The following is a 21,801-nucleotide window of genomic DNA, read 5'->3' as shown; positions in this document are numbered from 1 at the left end:
CCTGCGCGAGCTCCTTTGTGGAAACCTCTTTCTTTTCTTTCCACTTGGGCATCCATCTGAACGTGCAATCGGTGGATGGTGGGCAGCCACCATGCCTGAGCCTTTGGAGGGGGCTTTCCAGAGTGGGGGCGCCTTACACCCCTACCTGTTGGATCTAGATTTCTCCACAGCTTCTGCCGACAGCTGTCTCTGCCACGGTGTGATCTGCGTTTCCTTCGGGGCACAGGGGCGCCAAGGTCTTTGTGCATCTTCCCTGGAAAAGCGATGTAAGTCCTCATGCGTTTCTCCTTTGAGACATGCCCTTGGCTTATCAGGCACACAGTTTACAAGTGTTGGTTTCCGTGCTAGGTTGTCCATTCATTTCTTTGCAGCAAAAAGCATTTTCAATCCTGATGAAGCCCAGCTTGCCTATTTATTCTTTTGTTGCTCTTGCTTTTGCTGTCAAATCTAGGATCACAGTTTATGCCTCTCTGTTTTTCTGAGAGTTCTGGAGTTTTAGTGCTTACACATATCTTTCACCCATTGTGAGTTAATTTTTGTACCTCCTGAGATTAGTGCATGAATTGTCACTAACCCTGCTTTAGTTGTTTTGGAAAGACATTGCTGTTCCCTGCTGAACTGTCTGGGGCTCCTGCTGAGAAGCACTTCCTCTAGGAAAGAAATCTCTCAGTTTTATCCTACTGGCAAACATGGTTATCATTAGTCTGATGCCATACTGTTTTGATCATTGTAGCTTTGCAGTAAGTTTAGAAATCAGGAAGTGTGAGCCTTTCAGCTATTTTCTTCCTTTATAGGATCGCACTGGCTGTTCTGTGTCCTTCACATTAACAAGAATGTTAGGATAAGCTTATTGATTTCCGCAAAAAGCCAGCTGAGATTTTGATGAGGAATGAATGTATGTCTGTATATCAGCTGGCCTGCAGGTTAAGTCTTCAGGACCATGGAAGTGAGCTAGCTTCCCCAGCTCTTCTTCTATGGTGTTTCATAGTATCCAACTTGCAAGACTGGCAGCCTGCTAAATTTATTTCTGCATGTTTCTTCTTTTTGGTACAGCTGTATGTGGAATTGTTTCTAATTTCAGAATGTTCTCTGCTCACATGTAGAAGTCAGCAGTGGTTTCACTAGGCCCTCCTGACTGCAGTGAGCCTTCTTTATTAATTCTAATAGCTTTTATCTCTTTGTTTATTTGCTTTTCTATCCATAGTCCATGTCATCCTGCGGAGACAGATGGTTTTACCTTTGCCTTTCTTATTTGAGTGCCTTTTATTTCTTTTTCCTCCTACTTGTGATTGTTACATCCAAGTCAGAGGTGAACAGAGGCTCCAAGAGGAAACCCACATTTTGCTTCTGGGAGAGCACCTGGGCTCTCTTCAGGGAGTAGGATTTTGCGTGTTGAGGTAGGAGGGCTGTGCACCCCTGGGCAACACAGACGGAGTCAGGATCCAGCCTCTCAACTGGCACCTGTGTCCTTTGTGGTAGGCCAGAATGCTCTGGCTGGGGCGGAATGTCTCTTCTGTGTGGCTGGTGAGTTGCTCTGTGCTTGTGAATGTCTTGTTTGCTGTGTCTTTGTGTGGAGAGTGGGTGCTCTGCAGAGCAAGTTCACTGGGCTGCGCTTCAGAGGGGCCCCCATGTCCTGGTACTTTGTCATAGTGCATGAGTTTAAGTCAGCAAGTCAGTCTGCAGCCAGGGCTGCCGTAGCTGGTGGGGTTGTGTTCACTCCACAGTCTATCTGGGAGGAAATGCAGCTGTACCACGTCGGATGCTCCAATCCATGGATGCGTAATGCCCCTTTGTTTAGAATACATTCTTTCTTTCTTTCTTTCTTTCTTTCTGTCTCCCTCTTTCTCTCTCGCTCTCTCTTTTTCTTTCTCTCTCTCTTCCTTTCTTTTTTTGTCTTTTTGAGATGAGGTCTCACTATGCGATTCAGGCTGGCCTTGAGCTCACTTTGTAGCCAAGGCTGGTCTCGAAATTGAAACAATCCTCCTGCCTCAGCCTCCTGAGTGCTGGGATTATAGGCATGAGCCACACCGGGCTAGAATACTTCTCTTTAATGACACTAAATGTTATTTTATAACTTTCTGGGTGGAGAGCTTACCTGTCTTTCACTAGATCTGTCTCTATTTCCTTGAGTTTTTTTTTTTTCTGATATTGTTGTCACTGTTATCTTTTAAAAATTCATGTTACCTTTGGTGATAATCATTCTAACAGCTTCCCTGAACTTGTTTGTTTGAATAATTTTCCATAGATTGTTTTGGGCTCTTTTCATGCACATTCGACTTCTATAGCTAATGGCAGTTTTCGTCTTTTCTTTCAGCTCTGCACGGTTTCTGCTTGTCTTTCTTGCTCTGTGTTGACAGCTGGAGCCTTAATTGTGATGTCCAAGGTAGAAATACCCAGCATCCCTGCGTCACTCCAAAGCTGGTGGGAGTTGGTCCACGCCTCTCTGCTAATGCTGGTATGTGTGTTTTACAGTCAACTTTTAAAAGATCAAGGAAATTTTATTTATTAAATAAGCAGATAGATAAATTTTATTTATTTATTAAATTCTATTCCTGTCATGGGTGTTAGGACATATTATTCCATTTGTATGTGACTAGGTTGATTTTGATAACATTTGGTTTTGGAATTTTGCACCTATATTCATAGGTGAGATTATCATTCTCTTTTGTACTTTTTCAGGTTTTTATAATCACTGCTGTAATGGCTTCATAAAAGGAATAAAATGATTCTACCTTTGAGAATTCTGTGTAAGAATTTGTGTAAGACTTGTACACAAGTCTGGAATATTTGCTAAAATTCATAATGAAAACATCTGTCCCTGGATTTTCATTTTAACATTTTTAAGTTATGAATACAAGTTCTTAAATAATTACCGTAGTTTGGACTTTCTCCATTTGTCAGCTGGCTCAGATGATTATTGCAGTTTTTTGGATTCACTTTGTCTGCATTTGCAAATGTGCTCTCTAAGGTTACCTACTCATGTGTGTTTCGAGTCTGTGGTGATTCCGTTGTACCTGTCCTCTGTCACTGTCACATCTTCACTGTCTTTTCTCCAAACTGAGGGCTCCCTCTGCCTGCTACATCCAGGTCAGACCCTGGTGCGGAGCAGGAGCCCTGGGGGAGTCCCAGGGCTGTGTGACCGTGAGGTCCTGTCCTGGGCATTCCCCCAGCCCTCAGGGCTCCTGGTTTAAATTCCCAGAAGAGTCACAGTTAGTTCATTTGCCCAAGTGTCCTCTCAACTGGTTTTCTCCTTGTGAAGGCCACTCCTCTCTCACCATGTGCGAGGTGGAGACCAAGGGGTGGCCTGGGGCGTTCTGCTGACCTGCGTCAGGCCTGGGCTAACCCCACCATCAGCAGAGCAGGCCTTCCCCTGCCTTTACCTGGGCCCTGCTCTGTAGTTCTGCACCACTGTGCAGGACCCTGCTGGCCTGGCTGGTCAGTTGGAGCTCTCCCTCTCCTCCCAGGGTTGGAGAGGCCCTCTCCTGGGGCTCCCCGAGTTCTTCTTAGGCCTTCAAATGATTGGGGGAGGCTCACCTGTCCTAAGAGCACCGTCCTGCCTATCAGAGTCCTCAGCTCAGAGCTCACGTCCCCAAAGTCGCCCTTACAGGCCTCCAGGCACCCGCCCGGCCAAGCAGGCACAGAGAAGCTGCCACAGAGCTCTTAGTGCACTTTTTAAACCTGACGGGACATTTATTCTTCAACTCTAGATAATTCCTCTCCTAGTTTTTGGAAAACATCTCTTTTTATTTCTCTTCACTCCTTACTGTAACTTTTGGATTCTCCCCTTTGTCCGATGGTAAACCCTTCCAACTTTGACCATTTGCTATCACATTTCATATATATATGACTTAGTCAGCTATTGTATTGTATTCCATGGAGTTGCTCTGGATTTATATTCCATGGAGCTGCTCTGGGTTATAATTCAGAGCACAAAGAACAAGTAAAGAAAATCAGTAAAACAACAAGATAAAAGGAGCTGAATTTCCAATCGCAGCTCTCTGTAATTGTAAGGATAAAGCCCCACCCCTGTCCTCCGGCCCCCGTTAGCACCCCAGATGAATGACAGCACTGATTCTGTGTTCGCTGTGCTGTGGGGTTCCCTGTTGGGTTCATTTAATTTTCTCATTTATGAGTTGACTTGTGCAATAACCTCACAGATACAATACCACCTTTATTAGAAAACTTTTTCCAATTATATTGGCAGAGATCAGCTAGGGTAATAATGCCATTGTTGGGGAGAGGCTGAAGAATCCCACCCTCTTGCACACCTGGAAGGTGTGTAATCAGGAGGAAATTCCTGGCGGGCAACTTGGCAAAAAGACCACAATCTTGCAGTGTGCATGCCCTGGGGCCATGCCTAGGACTTCACTCTAAAGAGCTGGTGGGAAGGGCAGGCGAGGGGTCCCTTAGGGTGCCTGTTAGAAAACTCAGACGTGATCAGCATGAGATCTTGCAGGGGTGGGGTGGGGTGTGCCTGAGATACATGAGGTTGTGGAGACCAGTGCTTTTGCTGAAATTTTGCCTTTAACCTCCATTAACAAGGGCACAATTTTATTAAGTCAATCGGTGTTAGTGTTATGAAATATAAGCCATAAAGCATCAACAAGTCCCTCGAACATTCCCTGTGATTACTATGGGGTGCCACAAACTGACTCTTGTGCCCAGATTCACAGGTTCCTTACCCTGCCTCAGGCTCCCTCATGCACCCTGCTTTGCTGCAGGGACTTGAACAGCCCTTGCCATGGTTGCCCTCCATGGTCTGCCCCCAGCCCTGCAGCAAGTTCCTTGCTCCTTCTCTCCTCGGAATCCTGCAGGGATCTTGAGTCTCTTCCATTGGCTCCTCCCAGTGGCTCTGATCAGTGGACCCTAGGAGGTAAGCAGAAGCTGAATCACACTGGCACAATTTCTTCAAATGGGAGGAATGCATATTGAGAAGAGACTTGTTAAAATTAGTGAAAATGAAAACAAGTGCCCATTGAGACCAAGGCAGTACTGGAACAGGACCATACCGACTGGCAGGATGTCCCCTTTCCTGAGGGTGCATGAATCAGATGTTCTGTGTACATGAACTTGTCCAGTTTGGGTCAGCAAATCTTATTTCGTTATTGATACAGGGGAATGAAACTCCCGACCTACTATATCTGGTAGGAGTTTGTGTTCTCTAAAATCAAAGAATGAATTTTAGGACCAACGGAGGTGAAGAGTAGAATATATTTATTGAGAGAAAGAAAGCCTCTGTCTGAAGAGACAGAAGAGGTCCTGAGTGGGTTACCAAGGACTCTGTCTTTTCTGGAGATTTTTATAGAGTAAAACCATGGGTTCAAGGCAGGGAGAAACTGAGAACTCACAAGGCAGATGGGCATAAGGTGGGACAGAACTAGGGTTAGCCAATAAGATCAATAGTTCAGGTAAAATTGATTACATTGAGGACAAATGGGGAAGGAAGTCACGTAGAAAGCAGGCATTCTTGGGAGCAGTGACTCTTCCCTAGGGAGTTGGGATGGTGACTCCTGGCTTCTTCAGGGTGATAGGGAGCTATTTAGAATATCAGACCTCAGGATATGGGTGCACTTGTTTGATCTTTTGTCTTCAGATCTGGCCCACAGCAGGAGACGTAAGTCTCCCCCACACTGTCAGGTATCTGTACTGGCTCCATTGAGGACCTAGCCCTGTCTCACTGACTATACTATTTCTAACTAACTCTGCTGCCTGCAACATTATGATCATTTTACAGATGCTGCAATGCCGATAACAGTCAGGCACTCAGTTATGACTGGGAAAAAAAAGAGAAATGAGAAACTTCTGGGCTAATTTATACCACTGTACAAAGATAACTGTCATGCAGTTTCATTTTGGATTAAGTTAAAGGATTAGCTATGTGCCAGCACATGCTGGCTGTTGCAGTTTGCTGATTGCTGTCCTTGTGCCTTAGATTGTGTGATGACAAGCAGCACAGATTCCCTCGGCCTCCCAGCTAGGATCACATTCTCATAGCCACATGGGGGATGTGGGCTCCTGGACCTGGTTCTCCTTGAGTAGAGGGAAGGACTCACCGTGAAGGTCCTGAGACCATCACACCCCTGGCTTCTGCCTGTGTGAACTCAGACTGACTGGGAGTAAAACAGCAGAGGTGAGGAGACCTGTCTTCAGTTACACACGAAGGAGTGGCAATCTCAGTGTGATCACGTCTCCAGAGCACACAGGCTGCCCACACCCGAGCACAAAGCCTGCTGCCCAGCACGGGCACACACCGCCACCAAAGTGCAGTTTGCATCAGAGGTTTCTGACTGCATTGAGAAAGTGAGACGAATCAGTGGCTTCCCTGATGTGGCAGATGGCAGGTGTGACAGGAGCGGGGGGTCCCCTCCTGGGGCCTTGTGGGCTCTCCTGGTTGTGTTTCTTGCTGACCCAATGAGGCCTGCTACTCCATCAGTGTGGGATTCAGTGTCCACTCCATGCCTCAGCTCAGTCTCACGTTGGACAGCACAGGAGGCCTGCTAGACCCCCATCCTGGGGACAGCTCGGCCTGGAGCTCAAACCAGCAGGCAAAACAGATAGGCTGGGGCTGCACACAATGTGTGCACAGCTGGGATCAGTCCTGACTGATTGTTAGTGGGCGGAGAGCTCATTGGTTTCTTTCCACAACCTGCTACCTGGCCTCAGATGGGTATTTGAACATACCTGTCAGTCTGGAGACACAAACCACTCAGTAAATGACAGGGCAGTGTCACCTGTGAGAGACAACTCCAGTGACTCCCCTTGAATGCAAAACAATTGCTGCAACTTTGATAATATGGAGATTTCTTTATATTGATATGTAGAGAGCTGGCTATGGTATTTCCTTCTCTCTTCAATTGGCTTTAAGCATTGCAAATAAGGCTAGCTGAGGTGCTGCTATGTACTCTCTAAAGCCATCAGACAGTCCTGTTTCCTTGCATAGGACTCTCTGTAAAAGATACAAACACAGCAGAATGTTAGAGCCAACAGCTCTGGGAATGTCAACCAAGTATGAGCCTCAAGGTAAAGAGGCTATGAGTCCCCAGGACAGAAAAATTTACATATCAGAAACTGAAGCAACAGCCTCCTAAAACTATTCAGTTGCTACCTTAATTATGCAAATTGATCCTTCTGCATATCCTTATCCATGCATTTCTCCCAGCCTGGCCAGCCAGATCAAGTTACTCACATAATTCCCACCATCCTCACTGTCACTCATCCCTGACCCACCCTACTTCTTTACAAGATAATAAATTCTGGGAGAGGCCTAGGATCAGGGCCTTTGTAGCACATCCTCATGGGGATTGGATTTAGGACCACTAGGCTGCCCTTAACCTAGAATATGTCTTGGTGTCTTTACTCTGCCGTGGTTTGCATTGGAGGTAGTAGATTGGAATTAACTTGCTGGGATTCCAATCACATCTCAATGGGATTGTAAATAGAACTTTTTGGATTGTGAGGAAGACTAAAAAAAGGATTATAATACTTGGATGACTCCACACAATATTTGGGATTATAATAACCACCCTTCAAGTGCATGAGGTCACCAGCTAGTTTGGTCATGGTGAGGTGAGCCTGCTGCTTCCCAATGGCTGCTGTCTGTCTTCCATCCCTGCCCTAATGTGACCCAGCTCCTCAGCTGAGTTCCCACTGCACTCAGGACACAGTGTTTATTCCCTTGTGTCTGGCCATGCTCAGGAGCATCAAGAAGCAGATGCTACATCAGGACCTCAGACAACGCCATGTAGCCCGCTGCAGCGTCATTTAAGTGTCTCCAGAGACAGCTGCAGTCCACTTGGGATTGGGATCACCCAAGCTTAAATGAATACAGAATTACACTAGAACATCATGTCATCCAGTATGGCCTGCTGGCAAACAGAAGAGGACACAGCTTCAGTTTGTCATGAGTTTCCCAGCCATTTCCAGTTGCCCCGGAAGCATTTATGTCAGTACTTCCCAGGCTGCCAAATAATAGACACAAACTAGACTGCAGAGCCAATTCTCTAACAGAAAATGCTCCATGAGAGAGCATTTCCTTTGCCTTCTCCCCTTCAGCAGCAGTAGAATGAATTGCCTGAAGTCATTTACTTTGCCAATAACTGAAGTAAGTAAATAAAAGTAACTCCATCATTATTTGCAAGCTTCCAAGTAATAACTGTTTTTCTGTGGGTGAACAAGCTACCCACCTGTTCAACCCCTGCCCATCTCTGTGTGCACAGGTCAGTGCACTGCATGGATCCCACCTCTGTGTGGCTCTCACAGCCCCATCCATCCTTCCACTCTATGGGAACACATCCTTTTCCCTTCCTGGATCATTCTGGCTGGGGTTTTCACACCAATACACGTTGCTTGGTTTCTTTTTTTTTTGAAAGAATGGTGAAGACAGCAGGAAGAGAGGAAGAAGGGAGAGTGGTGGGTGTGCTTTGGGCAGCACAAGTGTGCTGTTGGCACGGGGGAGGAATGGTCCTGAGATGGTACCAGATCCTCTCCCACAGTCACGCCTATGTGCTCCGGAAGTGATAGGGAGCTCTGCTTTTCCCACACACTGCACTGTGGTGCAGAGCTGGGTCAGATCCCAGAGCTCCAGCCAGTATGTCAGGGGCTCCACTCACATCCATCAGCAAGGTCCTCAAAGGCAGGTCCCTGGCAGGGCTTCCGGGCCATTTCCTCCCAATCCAGGAGCTACCTTTGGGCTTCACTCCTCTGGGGAAGTTTCTTCCCAGCCCTATTATTTTCTTCTTTCACTCAAGAGGACGAGGTCCACAGCATAGCACCTGTGGCTCAGCTTTCTCTAAGCACAGAAGTTATGTCTGTTGGGAAGCCTGGGGTCCCCAGAGACTACTCTCCGCTGGAACTCATCCAGGATAGGTGCCAGAGCCTGACAGGTGGGTGGCACACCCCCCTTGGCGACTCAGAGCTTGGGTTGCTAGCAGGCCCCTCCTCTCTTTCATTTGCTCCAGAGTGAGGCAGACACATCCTCTTTGATGGCACAATGGGCTCCATTCATCATGCAGGGGATGTTTCAGGAACACCCTGGGGAGCCTGTATCATCTGTGTGTTAGCAGCTGGGCAACCTTGTCCACCTGACAGAAGAATAAAGCCTTTCAGGTGGGATTGGATCCAGGTGGGCTCTCGGGCTCTTAAAAAAGAATCAGACACAATTTCCGGAACAAATAGATTTTTTTCTTTTAAATCTTAGTGGTTGGTTGGTTTGTTTTGCAATATTAAGGAGTGAACCTATGGCCTGGTACATGCTAGGAAAACTTTCTATCACTGGGCTGCATCCTAGCTCTTAGTCTCAGAGATTTTAAAACCAGTATGATGTTTCCACATAGGTACACATTGTGTAATGCTTAAGCCAGGGCAATTAGCACATCTATCGTTGCAAACACTCCTCATTTCTTTGTGGTGAGAATTTTCAGCATCCTCTTGCCTGGTTCTTCTGCACACCTTCCACGACATAGGTGCAGGAGAATCCCTGGACCTACCCTTTTGACCTAACTCACCTGCCCCATGATATGTTTCCACCCTCCTGCCAGCAGCGAGTGCGAGGAGGAAAGAGACTCCCACTGAAGATTCGATCTGGTGCCAGTGGGTTAAGGGGTAACGTCTGCCCTGAGATAGCAGCTCTATAGTCCTCTCCTTTCTGCACCTCTGGCTCAGGCAGGAGTGATCCCAGAGGTCTGCTGACCTAGCGCCATTTGAGGGAAAACTGTGTCGCCCCAGCAGAGTGACAGGGTTAATTTGCTCAGGATAAAAGCAACAGGAGGAGAAGGAGCGAAGCAGTGGCATGGCTGACCTCCAGCTTCCACACCATCAAACATTTCTGTAATTACAAGCAGCAGTCAAGGCAGGATTGTGGGGAACAGCTGACTTTGCTGTTATGAACAGCTAGCTAGGTCATGTGGAGGCCCATGCTCTCTTCTTCCCTACCTTGGCTGCCCAGGGGGAAACCTTAATGTACCCGCCCCAGGATGCCTCCTGGGGAGAGTCTGCATGCTGACCCTCAGGGGCCCCAGCTGGACCCTCAGTCCATGCCTCTCACACCAAGCCCACGTTCCTCCTTCCCCTAAACTCCAGGTCTGGGCAGGGATCTGTGTCTACCCAGGAAATAACTTATTGTAATCTCTTTTCCAGTCCTCCTCAGACATCCAGAAATTTGTATTTGCACACCCATTGGAGTACAAATTATTGGAATCCTGATGAATTAATTCCAATCTACCGCCTCCATATTGAACATAAAGACATTAAGACATATTCAAAGTTATGGGCAGCCAAGGAGCCCTAAATCTAATCCAGGTGAAGATATGCAGACAAAGGCCCTGATCCTAGACCTCTCCCAGAATTTATTATCCTGTAAAGAAGACGGTGGCCCAAGGATGGGTGACAGTGAGGATGGCGGGAATGATGTGGGCAAGGTGAGCTGAGCTACCCGGATGGAGAGCAGGCACCTGTGAAATTTGCAGGAAGAATGACATGCAGAGAGACCAGTCTGCATAGCTCTTTTGGGATAGCACATAAAGGAATTTAGAGGGCTGTTGCTTCAGTTTCTAATATGTAAACTTTGAGGCCTTGGAAAGTCATAGCCTTTTATTTTGAGGCTCATATGCAGTTGACATTCCTGGAGCTAGCTGGCTCTGCCGTCTCACTGTGTTCAACTATTCTCCAGGGAACACAATGTGAGGAAACAGGAAATTGTCCTTACTTGCATTGCTTAGAACCAGTTGAAGGGAGACGGAAGCTAGCACAGCCAGCTCTGTGCGTATCAGTACATGGAGATGAGTCCTGGTTTAAATAACGTGGAGGTAATGGTTCTGCATTCAAGGAGAGCTACCCATCCTGTGCTCCTATGTGCGTGTGGGCTCCTTGCGGACTTTGATGACCTTCCACAGCTGTCCACTGGGGCTGGGACTTAGATGTCAGCTAACTGCAATGTGATTTGTTGGCCTTGTCTTGAAGGTGTTGTGAGACTCCAGGGGCCTGTCCTGGGAGCTGCCTCCTCAGAGCTGAATGAAACACAGGGCTTGCAGCTGCTCCTCAGAGGGCATTTCCTCTTGCCACATGGGGCTGATTTGAGGTGCACAGCTGCGGGCCTTGGGCCTGGTATCCTGAGGACCAGGAGCCTAGCAGAGATCACTAGACTTTTGCACAAGCAACATGGCGTGGAACTTATTATGCTGGGCACAGACAGGCAGAGAGTGAGAAGGCCATCTGGCCCAACAAAGAGAAGTGTGTCCTTTTTATAGGGAGGGAGCTAAGGCAGGGGACCTAGGTGGTAAGACGTTAATTAACATTTATGTTCAAAGTTCTTGAAACATCTAGTGTAAATTTTTGGGTGTCTCCACGTGTCCTCAGGATCCCCTAAATCTTTGTCCTATCTTATCGCCTCCACCACATCCCATGCTGGTTGATGATGGCTTTGGTACTGAACTGGGTTCCCTGCAGAGAATAGTGCTTCTCTTGGCAAGCATCTTGGGGTCTGAGAGAGTTGGGTCCAATTCGAAACTTGTACTGCACTTGACAGCTGTGGGAACATCTGGCTCCTGGGAAACTGGGTGAAACTGCCTGAAGGTCTTCAGGACAGGACATCTTTTGGTTTCATAGTTATTGTCAATGACGTCAGTCACTTCTTGGTTGCAAACTATTAGGCAAGCAGGCCTCAGTTTCTACACCATAACCTGGGCTACAGAGGTGCTGGCCTCATGGGCGACTGTAGCAGGTAAACTTCAGGAGACCTCTGTAAAGAGGGGGTGTCATAATGTGAGTGTAAGATAGCGCTATAGGCAGCTGAGTTAGTTCAAAATCTTATAGGCAGTGAGATGGGACTGGGTCCTGGAGGGAGCCAGTGCAGAAGCCCAGATACCTTGCAAGTGTGGGGAAGACAGGCACCCTCTGCTGTGGGCCAGGTCTCAAGACAAAAGATCAAACAAATGCACCCATATCCTGAGGACTGATATTCTAAGGAGTTCCCTATCACCATGAGGAAACCAGGAGTCACCATCCCAACCCCCTACAGGAAGAATCACTGCTTCCTAAGAATGCCTGCTTTCTACATGACTCACTTCCCCATTTATCCCTGATTTAATCAGTTTTACCTGAACTATGATCTTATTGGCTAACCATAGTTCTGTCCCACTTTATGTCCGTCTGCCTAGTGAATTCCCAGTTTCCCCCAACTTGAACCCGTCTCACCCCATGATTTTACTCTATAAATGTTTCTAGAAAAGACAGTCTTTGGCAGCCCATTTGGGACCCTTTCTGTCTCTCTCTGACAGAAGCTTTCTTTCTCTCAATATTCTGCTTTTAACCTCTGTTGTTCCTAAAATTCATTCTTTGATTTTAGGCAACACAAACTCGTTCTGGAGTTTCATTGCCCTATGTCAATAGTAGGGATGATCCTTCGTCACTGGGGGTTTGTTACCCAGAAGGGATGTGAATGCCCACAAGAGCTGTCTGGTCTTTACCCTGTACCTGGCACAGGCCTAGCACCCTTACCAAGTCACCTTGAATGAGTAGACTCGAGGTGCAGGCAGAGCAGGAGACCTGGGCAGGCTGTGAGGCTGTGTGGGGGAGCCACACATATCTGGCACCTGAGGTCATGGAGCTTGAGGCCACAGATGGTACAATCACCTAGAAGGAGAAACCTTCCAAGGACCCAGCTTCAGGGATGGTGCAGAGGCCATCCTGTCCCGGCCTGAGAAGACACTGAACCTCAGAGGAGAAGGTGGTGTCTGGGAAAGTCCGAGCGGCCCTTGACGTAGGGAGCCATGGGGACATTAGAACTCCCATGGCAGGGCTGGAATTGGGGCCATGTGTGCCCCACTCACATGTTGGGTTTTATGGCAGATTTTAGCATCATCTTTAGGGGAGCTGGAGGTATAAAGCTGGAGTCTGCTTACAAGATGGGATAGGAGGCATATGTAAGAACTGTCCTCGAGATATCATTCAGTTGTGACACTGCCTGTGAGGGCTATTTTGGGCCTGCATGAAAACACATGGCAAGTGAAGCAGTGACTGATGAGGGGGATGCACCAGCAGGAGGGCTGGCGAGCTGGGGGTGGGGCAGAGTTTGGACAGCTGGAGCAGGTCGACCAGCAAGCCCCGTGAGCAGTGTGCTTGCTTCTGCTCAGCCTGCCTGTGCTGGGTCTTCCGGGCCTGGGGAAGAGGCTCACCTGTGGATGGGAGGAGCCCAGGTGTGGGCTTGTGAGGCTCAGACAGGAAAGGGCCTACAGGTCCTGAGAGAGAGCAGCAGGACCAACGATCCTCTGCAGAGGTGAGGGGAGTGACTGGTCTCAGGGGACTGGCCTTGGTCCTTTGGTACCCATGAGGAAGATTCTAGAATCTGACGTACTCATCATGGCCGTCTTGTGGTCCCTTCCAGCAGACGCACGAAGCACAGCACAGTGATAGTGTTGTTCACCTCCGCTTGCCACATCTGTCTGCCCCGTGGCCGTGAGCATCCCCTGCACAGCTCTGCAATGTATCCAAGGTCCTCGTAAGGATCAGAGGTGCTGGTCTGAAAGGCGCACAGCCTTCAACCTCACCAGGGAGCTGGGCCACTTCCCGGGGCCGGGCCCAGGTAGGTCACCTGCCAGATACCAGCTTCTCACCAACACGGCGGCCTTTTCCTTTTGCTCTGTGGGGAATGTTATTTCATCGTTGCTTCAGTGCATTTCCTGGATAGTATAAGCTGTGGCTCCTGCCCGTCCTGCCCCTTGCTCTGTCCCTGATGGCCCGTTCCCCATCACCCCTCATGTCTGCTGCAGTTGTGGGTGACTCCTGGCAGTCTCGTTCTTTGGTTGTCCTGATGATAAGAGCCCTCAACGAGGCTGAGACTCGTCCTCCTCCTGCCTGTGGCTGGAGATGTCTTCGTGTCTGTCCTTTAGGTCTGTCCAGCCCTTCCATTCACTCTCTGCCTGCCTGGCATGCTGGGAAGCTGGACCTTGGTTTCTAAATTCAACAACATCTGTCACTTATGGATGTTTTTTGTGATTCTTTCTAAAACCTCACCTGTCGATTTTGACAGTTTTATTTTCTTACTGCATGTTCTCAATTTTTCATTGCCTTAAGAATATTTTTAAAATCTTATCCTACTTAAACTTAACCTCCATCATCTTGAAGGGTCTGGCCTGCACTGTGCTTGCTCGGTAAGCTATGGTGTCTCCTGTGCGTGGTCATTTTGGGTCAAGACGTCACGTTTCCATGAAATTTACCTGAGGAAAAGTGTGTTTTCTGGAGATACCGGAATGGTGGCTGGGAACTCTGCCCCCTCAGTCCACATTCTGAGTGCCAGCATTCCAGCCACAGAGGCAGATTCCAGTGGCAAAGCTCTTGGACTTTCCTGTTCTATCTGGTGCTACAGCACTATAAAGAGGTGGCTTGGGATCCCCATTGACCGCTTGGGGTCCGTGCTATAGAAGGAAGGACCAAGTCAAACTCCCTCCTCAGGGGATAGGGTGTCCATACTACAAGGATCATCAGACCACCCCTGCCTCAGGACTGACCTTCCCTATCCCACTCATCTTTGTCCTGTTGGGGGACTTTCTATTTTCTTAACGATTCAGAAATATTTTAAAAGGTTTCTTAAATTTTAAAATATCCAGTAAGCCTACCTTTTGTCCTTCTTAGGACAAATACAGTCTGATTCCACTTACAGGAGGTTCCACAGGAGATGAATTCTTAGAGACAGAGAGCAGGAGGAGGGGTTAGGGACAGAGCTGCAGTGAGGGCCGGTCAAAGCTGCAAATTGTGTTAAGTATACTTTTCTGCAATTATTCTTTTCAGTTGGTATTTTTGGGCACCAGGAAGAACTTGCTGGTCATGTACCCTGGTGGCTGCATTGCTCAGCATTGCTTCCCTGCCATGCCTCTCCTGGCTCTCTGCAGGAGGGTAGCTATTGATGCTTCATGGACACCTTTTCAGGCTTTAGCTCCTCTGTCTCCAGCTCAAGCTAGGGAGGCCTCACAATATTAAGTGTTGGGATACGGGGACCTTGGAGTCCGTGCTGCCCTTCCTGGCTTTGCAGACCCTACATCATGCACTGGGCTGCATTTCCATGGTACAAGCGCTCTGACTTGCTCCCACCCTTCTGAGCTGACCCTTCTCACTCTGGACAGAGCAGGAATACCAGGAGCTCAGGGCTGCATCTGTAGAACCACACGCAGGATGTCAACTGTGACTCTCTCTGTGAGTGTGACCGGTCACTGGCACTGTTCCCACGAGGGGAGCCACTGTGGATTCACATTCCTACTATGCGTGTGTGGAGGACGAGCTGATTTTGGGCGGAGGCAGAGCAGGACAGGCTGACCACACAGGAGCCTGCCACTCGGTGACACTGAGAAGGAGCACATGCCAAAACCTGAGGAAATCCAGTTCCTCCGAGCTCCTCCTGGGGGCTTAGAGCATGTAAAGGAAGGAAACACCAAAAGGCTTTCTTAAAGTAGAAGCATTTTTTCCCCAGAGAACAATGGTGGTCACAGAATAACCCAGAATGTAATAAAAAATCATGCAGATTTCAAACTAAATGACCTCTGTGTCGGGTGCCACAAAGCTTCTTTAAGGATTGTCCTGCTAGTGTAAACACGTACATTACCACAGCCTGGAGGGCACAAGCAGGTGACATTTTCCAGACAGGGTTTGAAAGAATGTTAAGGCCACAAACAGTGTCTCATTCCTCCCCATGTGAACAGGGCTGAGGCAGAAACGCCTGGAGCAGAAATGAATCACAGTTTTCACGGTGGAGTGGCATCCAGTGACTGATCACTGACTGTGGAACTGTGTGAGGAATTGGCTGTTACAGGACCAGAACAAAGAATCAGCCAAAGGGAACTCCTCCTGGATGGCTGCTTTCATTTCCGGACCTCTCCTGTGCGGTGCTGCGGTGTATGATGGGACCTAACACAGCGCTCTGCACGGTCCGGGTCACCAGGAGGCTGCACTGTCCCTCACCTTCCTGCACTGAAGGTCGTGAGTCCGAGAGGCAGAAAGAGTCCACACATCCTGCCAGGGCTGTGAGTCTGCACCATCATTAAACAGAAGGTCATTAAGTGAGGAACACCTGCAATATTCCAAAGGGAAACATCCAGCAAATGCTCCTGATGTCCTTTGTGATGGTCCCTGATACAGGGTTTTGAGAGTGACTATTTCCTTTGTCTCTTTATAAAAGCCCTGCGGGGTCTGAAGTTGTCCTGCACCCCATGAACAGGCAGAGCTGCTGGTGCAGAAAGCAGTTACACCCTGAGCCCAGGCTCCTCCACTTACCCCTGCCGGCCCCTCTCTCCCCCTGCATGGAGTGACTCCTGCTTGCCGCCCTGGCTCTACTAGTTTCCTGGTCTGTGTGTTACACCTGCAGTGAGCTCTCTCCTGAGACACACATGAGGTGTCAGGAGAATCTCAGTGGAGCCACACTCACTGTTCTCAGGATAATATAACCTAACACACACTTAAAAGTAAATTCTACTGATTTCCATCCTAAAACAAAGTGGTGGTGCATGCATGGAATCCTAGCACTCAGCATTCAGGAGGCTGAGGCAGGAAGACTGCTACACGTTGGAGGCCAGCTTGGGCTGCAAAGTGAGGTCAAGGCCAACCTGAACTGCATAGTGAGACCCTGTCTTAAAAAGACAAAAAAAAAAAAAAAAAAAAACATAAAATAAAATATGAATATATTTACATGAAATTTAGAGACTTCCACAGGTTCCTGGAGTGGGTCCTATGTTGAGACTTTCCTGAACTTTTTGAACTATTTCTACCAGGAACGGCACTCTGAAGACTATCCTTATAAAGAGGATAGTCTTCACATTTAGGATTCTTTCTCAGATGACAGTCTTCTTGTGGACTTAAAAAATAATCATCAAAGATAGGACTTAAGATGTACCTTTATCACTTGACTCAAAGTACTGAGTGTTGATAGAAAGCCTGAGTTGTTGTAAAGAGAGAAGCAAGGACTCACCTGGGGTGAGGGTGACCCCGGGGGTCTGCGGTGTATGAGGGTGACACACACCCTCCATGGGCCAATCCTGCTGGGCCCTGGCACCTAGGAGAAAGTCCCTGGTAGGTGATCTGCAGGGAGAACAGGACAACGCGCCTAGGACTCAGCCACCCCGTCCAGCCTGACTCCCCACGCCAGAGTGCACAGAAACTGCGCCGCCAGCTCAGCCAGAAACGCCCTGCGTGGATTTGGACCCTGCTGGCGGCTGAGGCTCGCTGCAGCTTGCTGACATTCGGTGGGACCCGGCGCCCCCTTGTGGGTATGCATGAGGTTGCAGAGCTTTGGTCAGTGGTTGTGGAGGAAAATGAATTCTCAAAATAGACCAGGAGAATCCCATTTTCCTTATGGAAATTAGAGTGGAAACTCCTCGCCCTCTGCGCACTATTACAAACTGTGAACGTTCTCATGGATGCTCTCGTTTCAGATCGGTCTTGGCCCTACACCATGGCAGGTGTAAGAGGAGGCTTTGTGGACTCACTCACTCAGGAAAGTAGCTTTCCCTTGCCCTGGCCTCTCTTAGAAGAATTCGCCCCTCCCTTCCTCCTCTTCCTTCCCACAGGACTAGGCTCTGGTGCCCCAGGGTGCACATAACAAGATCTGTAAGCCCCAGCCTGCCCTCTTCTTCGCTGTGGCATGAGGGTGGACCTGGCCTGCTCTCCAGGGACCTGAGACCAGTTAGCCTGGGTGACACAGCTCTCAGCTAGTGGTCCCTGGCATGTCCTTCCTCCACCTTGAGCTCTGTGGTAAGCTAGTGGTCCCTGGCATGTCCTTCCTCCACATCGAGCTCTGTGGTAAACTCATCTCCTGGGGCCGTTCCACAGCAGCCTCTCCCTGTCATTCCATGCTGCGGTTCATTATGCACATAGTTGCTTGTTTCCAAACTGCTGTCCTGTCTGTGTGTGCTCCAGGCAGAAGGGTCTGGTCTGCATCCACAGGCTGCCCACCTTGTAGGAGGCCATCTGTCATAAAGGGTTCCTGCCATCCCACCTTGGGGACCCAGGCTGCTCCTGTCACAGGATGGTAAGATTTCTTTATGTGAACTACAATTCTTACTGGAGCACAAGCTCTGTGCCTCCTTGGGGCATCTTCTCCGAGGAGGGATGCTTCAGGCAGGAGGAAGGTGGACCCCCAGCCAGGCTTCAGTGCTGCCTTCCAGCCCTGCCCCTCCCCAGTGCTCACTATAGGATCCATTTGCATCTGTGGGTAATGGCCAGGACCAAGAGGAGGACCAGGCTGTGAACAGCCCATTGTGGTCAGCCTCAAACATGATACCAGCTTCCCAAAACACAGGCTGTGATGCTGCACCTTAAGTATGAGGGAGGCCAGTTCCTCAGCTTCTTGTCTACTGCCTGCCTGCCTTCCTTCCGAGATCCTTTGGTTTCTTTCATTATACTGAGGTAGAGATAGGCTATTTATGGGGAGGCAATAAGCATGAGGTAAAGATAATGTTGGCTGAATACTGGCCCTGAATTAATCCACCTCTTCTTACTACCAACTATACCTGTATTGGAGTGCAGAAAACTTACTGGACTTGCTAACTAGCATGCTTCTCTGGCAGTCAGCGAGTTACTGAGCACGCACTTTGGGATGAATGGTGCATCCAGGAGTTGAAAACCCAGAGCAGCTACAGTGGCCTAGCACAGCTGGTGCAGGAGCTGCCTGTGGAGGAGACTGGTCCTCCTTCCTCACATCAAGCTCTGTGGCAAACGCATCTCCTGGGCTGTTCTGCAGCAGCCTCTCCCAGTCATTCCATACTGCGGTTCATTATGCACATAGCTGCTTGTTTCTAAACTGCTGTCCTGTCTGTGTGTGCCCCAGGCAGAAGGGCCTGGTCTGCATTCACAGGCTGCCCACCTTGTAGGAGGCCATCTGTCATAAAGGGTTCCTGCCATCCCACCTTGGGGACCCAGGCTGCTCCTGGCACAGGATGGTGAGATTTCTCTATGTGAACTACAATTCCTGCTGGAGCACAGGCTCGGCACTGCTGAGGATCCTAGTGCTTCTGGGAGTCTGAGGTTCTCTGCAGAGCATTTAGGTTTGAATTACAGCAATTTCAATCTTTGTGTATAAGGCTGGGCTTTATTAAATTTTATATCACACACTTCCAAAGTTGTATCTTGGAAAATTGCACAAACCTGACTCCACTGCCAGACTAGAGGCATAATGCTCGTTCAGGGAGGCACAGATTATTCTATGTTTGTAGTGCAGACGGTCTCGGTGCGTGCATCATTTCAGAAGAGTCACTTTTGATCTGCTATGGCTTTTATCTGGATGACCTTCCAAAGCCTCACGCACCCACAGCTTCTGGAATAACTGGGTCCTGGGTGGGTGAAACTGGGTTACTTCCCTGACTGGTGTAGCAGACCCACAATGGGTGTGAGTGGCACCAACCAAAAGGCTTTCAGCCAGGATGCAACAGTCTCTGTTCCATCTGGGAAGGAGGAGGATGTCCCGCCTGCTGCTCTCTGAGCTCTTTCTCCTCTGTGATGTGCATCTGCCATCCCACCCTCCCCTGGAGCCAGAGGAGTGCGACTGAAACCTCTACAAACTGTGAGTTAGAAGCAACCATTTGCCCTTTAACTTGTGGCATTGGGTATTTTGTCCAAGCAGTGATAAAGGAGCTAAGTCTGCACCCTAGTGGAGGCTAGCTTCACTCTAGGGATCCTGTAGCATGGAGGAAGGCGAAACCAGAGGCTTCCCATCCAGACTTATGGCCCCGTTGGCTCCAGTCAGGTGATGTCTGCTGAGGTGGTTGGGATACAGGATGGAAAAGTGGCTTTTCATCAGGAGAGCATGGGCAAGGGCTTTGAGTTCCCACAGTCTTCATTCTACACATGTGACACCTGCCGTGATGTTGGAGCAAGGTCATTATCTGGCAATTTAGTGCCCTAATCAGAGCCCAGCCTTTTACTCTGAAGGAGAAAAGCACCAGCATTCAAGTGGATTAGCTTTTTACTATAGCTAATAAGTATAGTCTGGTAATGTCAGACAGATGCCCCCCTTTTAACAGAACAACCTAGTTATTGTTACTACTATTCAGTGGCTTCTAAGGTCTAGCTGACAAACCCCACATTCTCAGTGGAACTGATGGTCTCATGATGTTGGTTGTCTAGTGAATGGTGTCTCAAGTACAGGAAATGTGTGGACGCTGCATGGTGGGGTGCTCAGTCCTGTGCGTTCAGTAAACTCCAATTTGCACCAGCCGATGTCTTTAACATAAGCTGGCTGGTGACCAGGACCTTCTTCCTTTGTGAACTGCCAGTGACCCTCCTCTTGCTAAGGTGCTGAGGTTTCAGCAGCTGGGGATGGTGTGTGGCTGGGTGCCTATGTTTTAAAATACCTGTTGTATAAATTCATACAGGGAATTTTCAGGTACCTGTCATTCCACAGGTGCCTGGGGACTTTGTGTGAGTGAACAGGGCACTCTTGTCCCTGGCATCTCCACAGGAGGTCTGTATGTGAGAGACCCTCTGAGTGCACTCACGTCCTGACGGGGGCACCTTGTTGGTAGCCACCCCATCACTGGAAAGGAGGAACTCTTACTGTGACCTGGGAGAACTCTCCAGAACAGAGGCCCTGAGGATTAAGAAAACAGTGATAAGCCTTTTAAAATCAGGTCATGTCTTAGAGCTGAGCACCTGGACAGCAGCACCTGGACCAACGGGACCCTGGGGAGGTCACTGGGGGACGTCTCATTTTCCCTGTCTGACCAGGAATACAGGAAAAGGGAAGGGAACCCAGAAACTAAGCCTTTGGGGGGATAGGATATGATGAACTCTCTAAAACTGCATTTAGGTTTCAGATAATCACAAATTTACAGAAGAGTTGTACAGCACAAGGACCTTTGTTTTGCATTTTTAGAAGAATGAACAGAGTAAGTGGCAGGCTCGTTCTGTAATCTGCAGACTTCAGCTTGCATCTCCAGGACATACTCTTGTGACTGTAACATCCAGACCTGGAAAGCCCAGGAGGCCCCGTGGATCTGTCATTGTCCCTAGTCCCTGCCAGTCGCTCTGCAGGTTGCTCTCCACTGAGCCGGCCCCGGTGCTCCTTGGAGCTCACATGCAGGTTACAGGCAGCAGCTGTGCTGTCTTCGCCTCTCATCAGGGGCCACCAGTCCGTGTCCCCTTGTACTCACATCCCTTTCGGAGACTTGGTTTGAGTGATTAGCCAGGCTTTTCTGTGATGAGGGATTCTCTCCGAATAAAGAATAAAAGTCATCTCAGTAGGTGTGGCACAAGCATTTGAAGAACTTGGCATCTGTTCCATAAAGCTGCAGGCAAATTGGATGCAGACAAACAGGGTGAATACCAGGCATGGGTGCAGACAGGGTGTAGACAGGGGGGCTGACGCTAACATCACAGCGATGTGGAGAGGCCCCTGCTGGCCCGAGGTCTAGGATGCGACCAAGCACTCGGCACTGCTGCTCCTTGTTCTGACGCAGTTTTAGCTACTGCAACAGGCAAGAAAACAATAAAGACTTATATCTATTTATACCATTTTATCTGTGTCATTTATTTATAAATCGATCCAGATAGGAAGAGGCAAGCTATTTTATTTACAGGGAAGAAAAGGCAGTGGAATCTTTATAGCAACTACTAGAATGAGTAAGCTTAGCACATTGTGGATACGAGATAAATATCCAAAAATACAGTGCAATTCTGTAAACTAGTAACCAGTACCAAGAAATTGAAACAAAAACCCCTGCAATTCCAGTTATAGTAAAGATATTCAGTAGTTAAGGATAACCATGACCCATGAGAACTAGGGCACTCCACTGAAAAGTAGACACAGTCCTAGGTGAACAGAGAGAT

The 21,801-nt window shown here is 48.6% G+C and overlaps 1 long non-coding RNA gene across 2 annotated transcripts; it reads left to right on the top strand.

Moving 5' to 3' along the window:
• The first annotated feature begins 79 nt into the window (after positions 1-79).
• LOC134477032 (uncharacterized) lies at positions 80-21,486 on the top strand. Of its 2 annotated transcripts, none has more exons than XR_010048928.1 (4): positions 80-266; positions 1,304-1,524; positions 2,315-2,455; positions 15,687-21,486. It is a non-coding gene; the product is annotated as an uncharacterized LOC134477032 (long non-coding RNA). The 2 variants fall into 2 exon arrangements; XR_010048927.1 differs by lacking the exon at positions 15,687-21,486 and adding an exon at positions 2,680-2,741.
• The last annotated feature ends 315 nt before the right edge of the window (positions 21,487-21,801 follow it).

The sequence above is a fragment of the Cavia porcellus genome, unplaced genomic scaffold, assembly GCF_034190915.1.
Source record: "Cavia porcellus strain 051 isolate PalLab524CR breed Dunkin Hartley unplaced genomic scaffold, mCavPor4.1 scaffold_7, whole genome shotgun sequence".
NCBI lineage: Eukaryota > Metazoa > Chordata > Mammalia > Rodentia > Caviidae > Cavia > Cavia porcellus.
The sequence above is the reverse complement of the archived record's forward strand: the minus strand, read 5'-3'. Positions and strand labels throughout refer to the sequence as shown.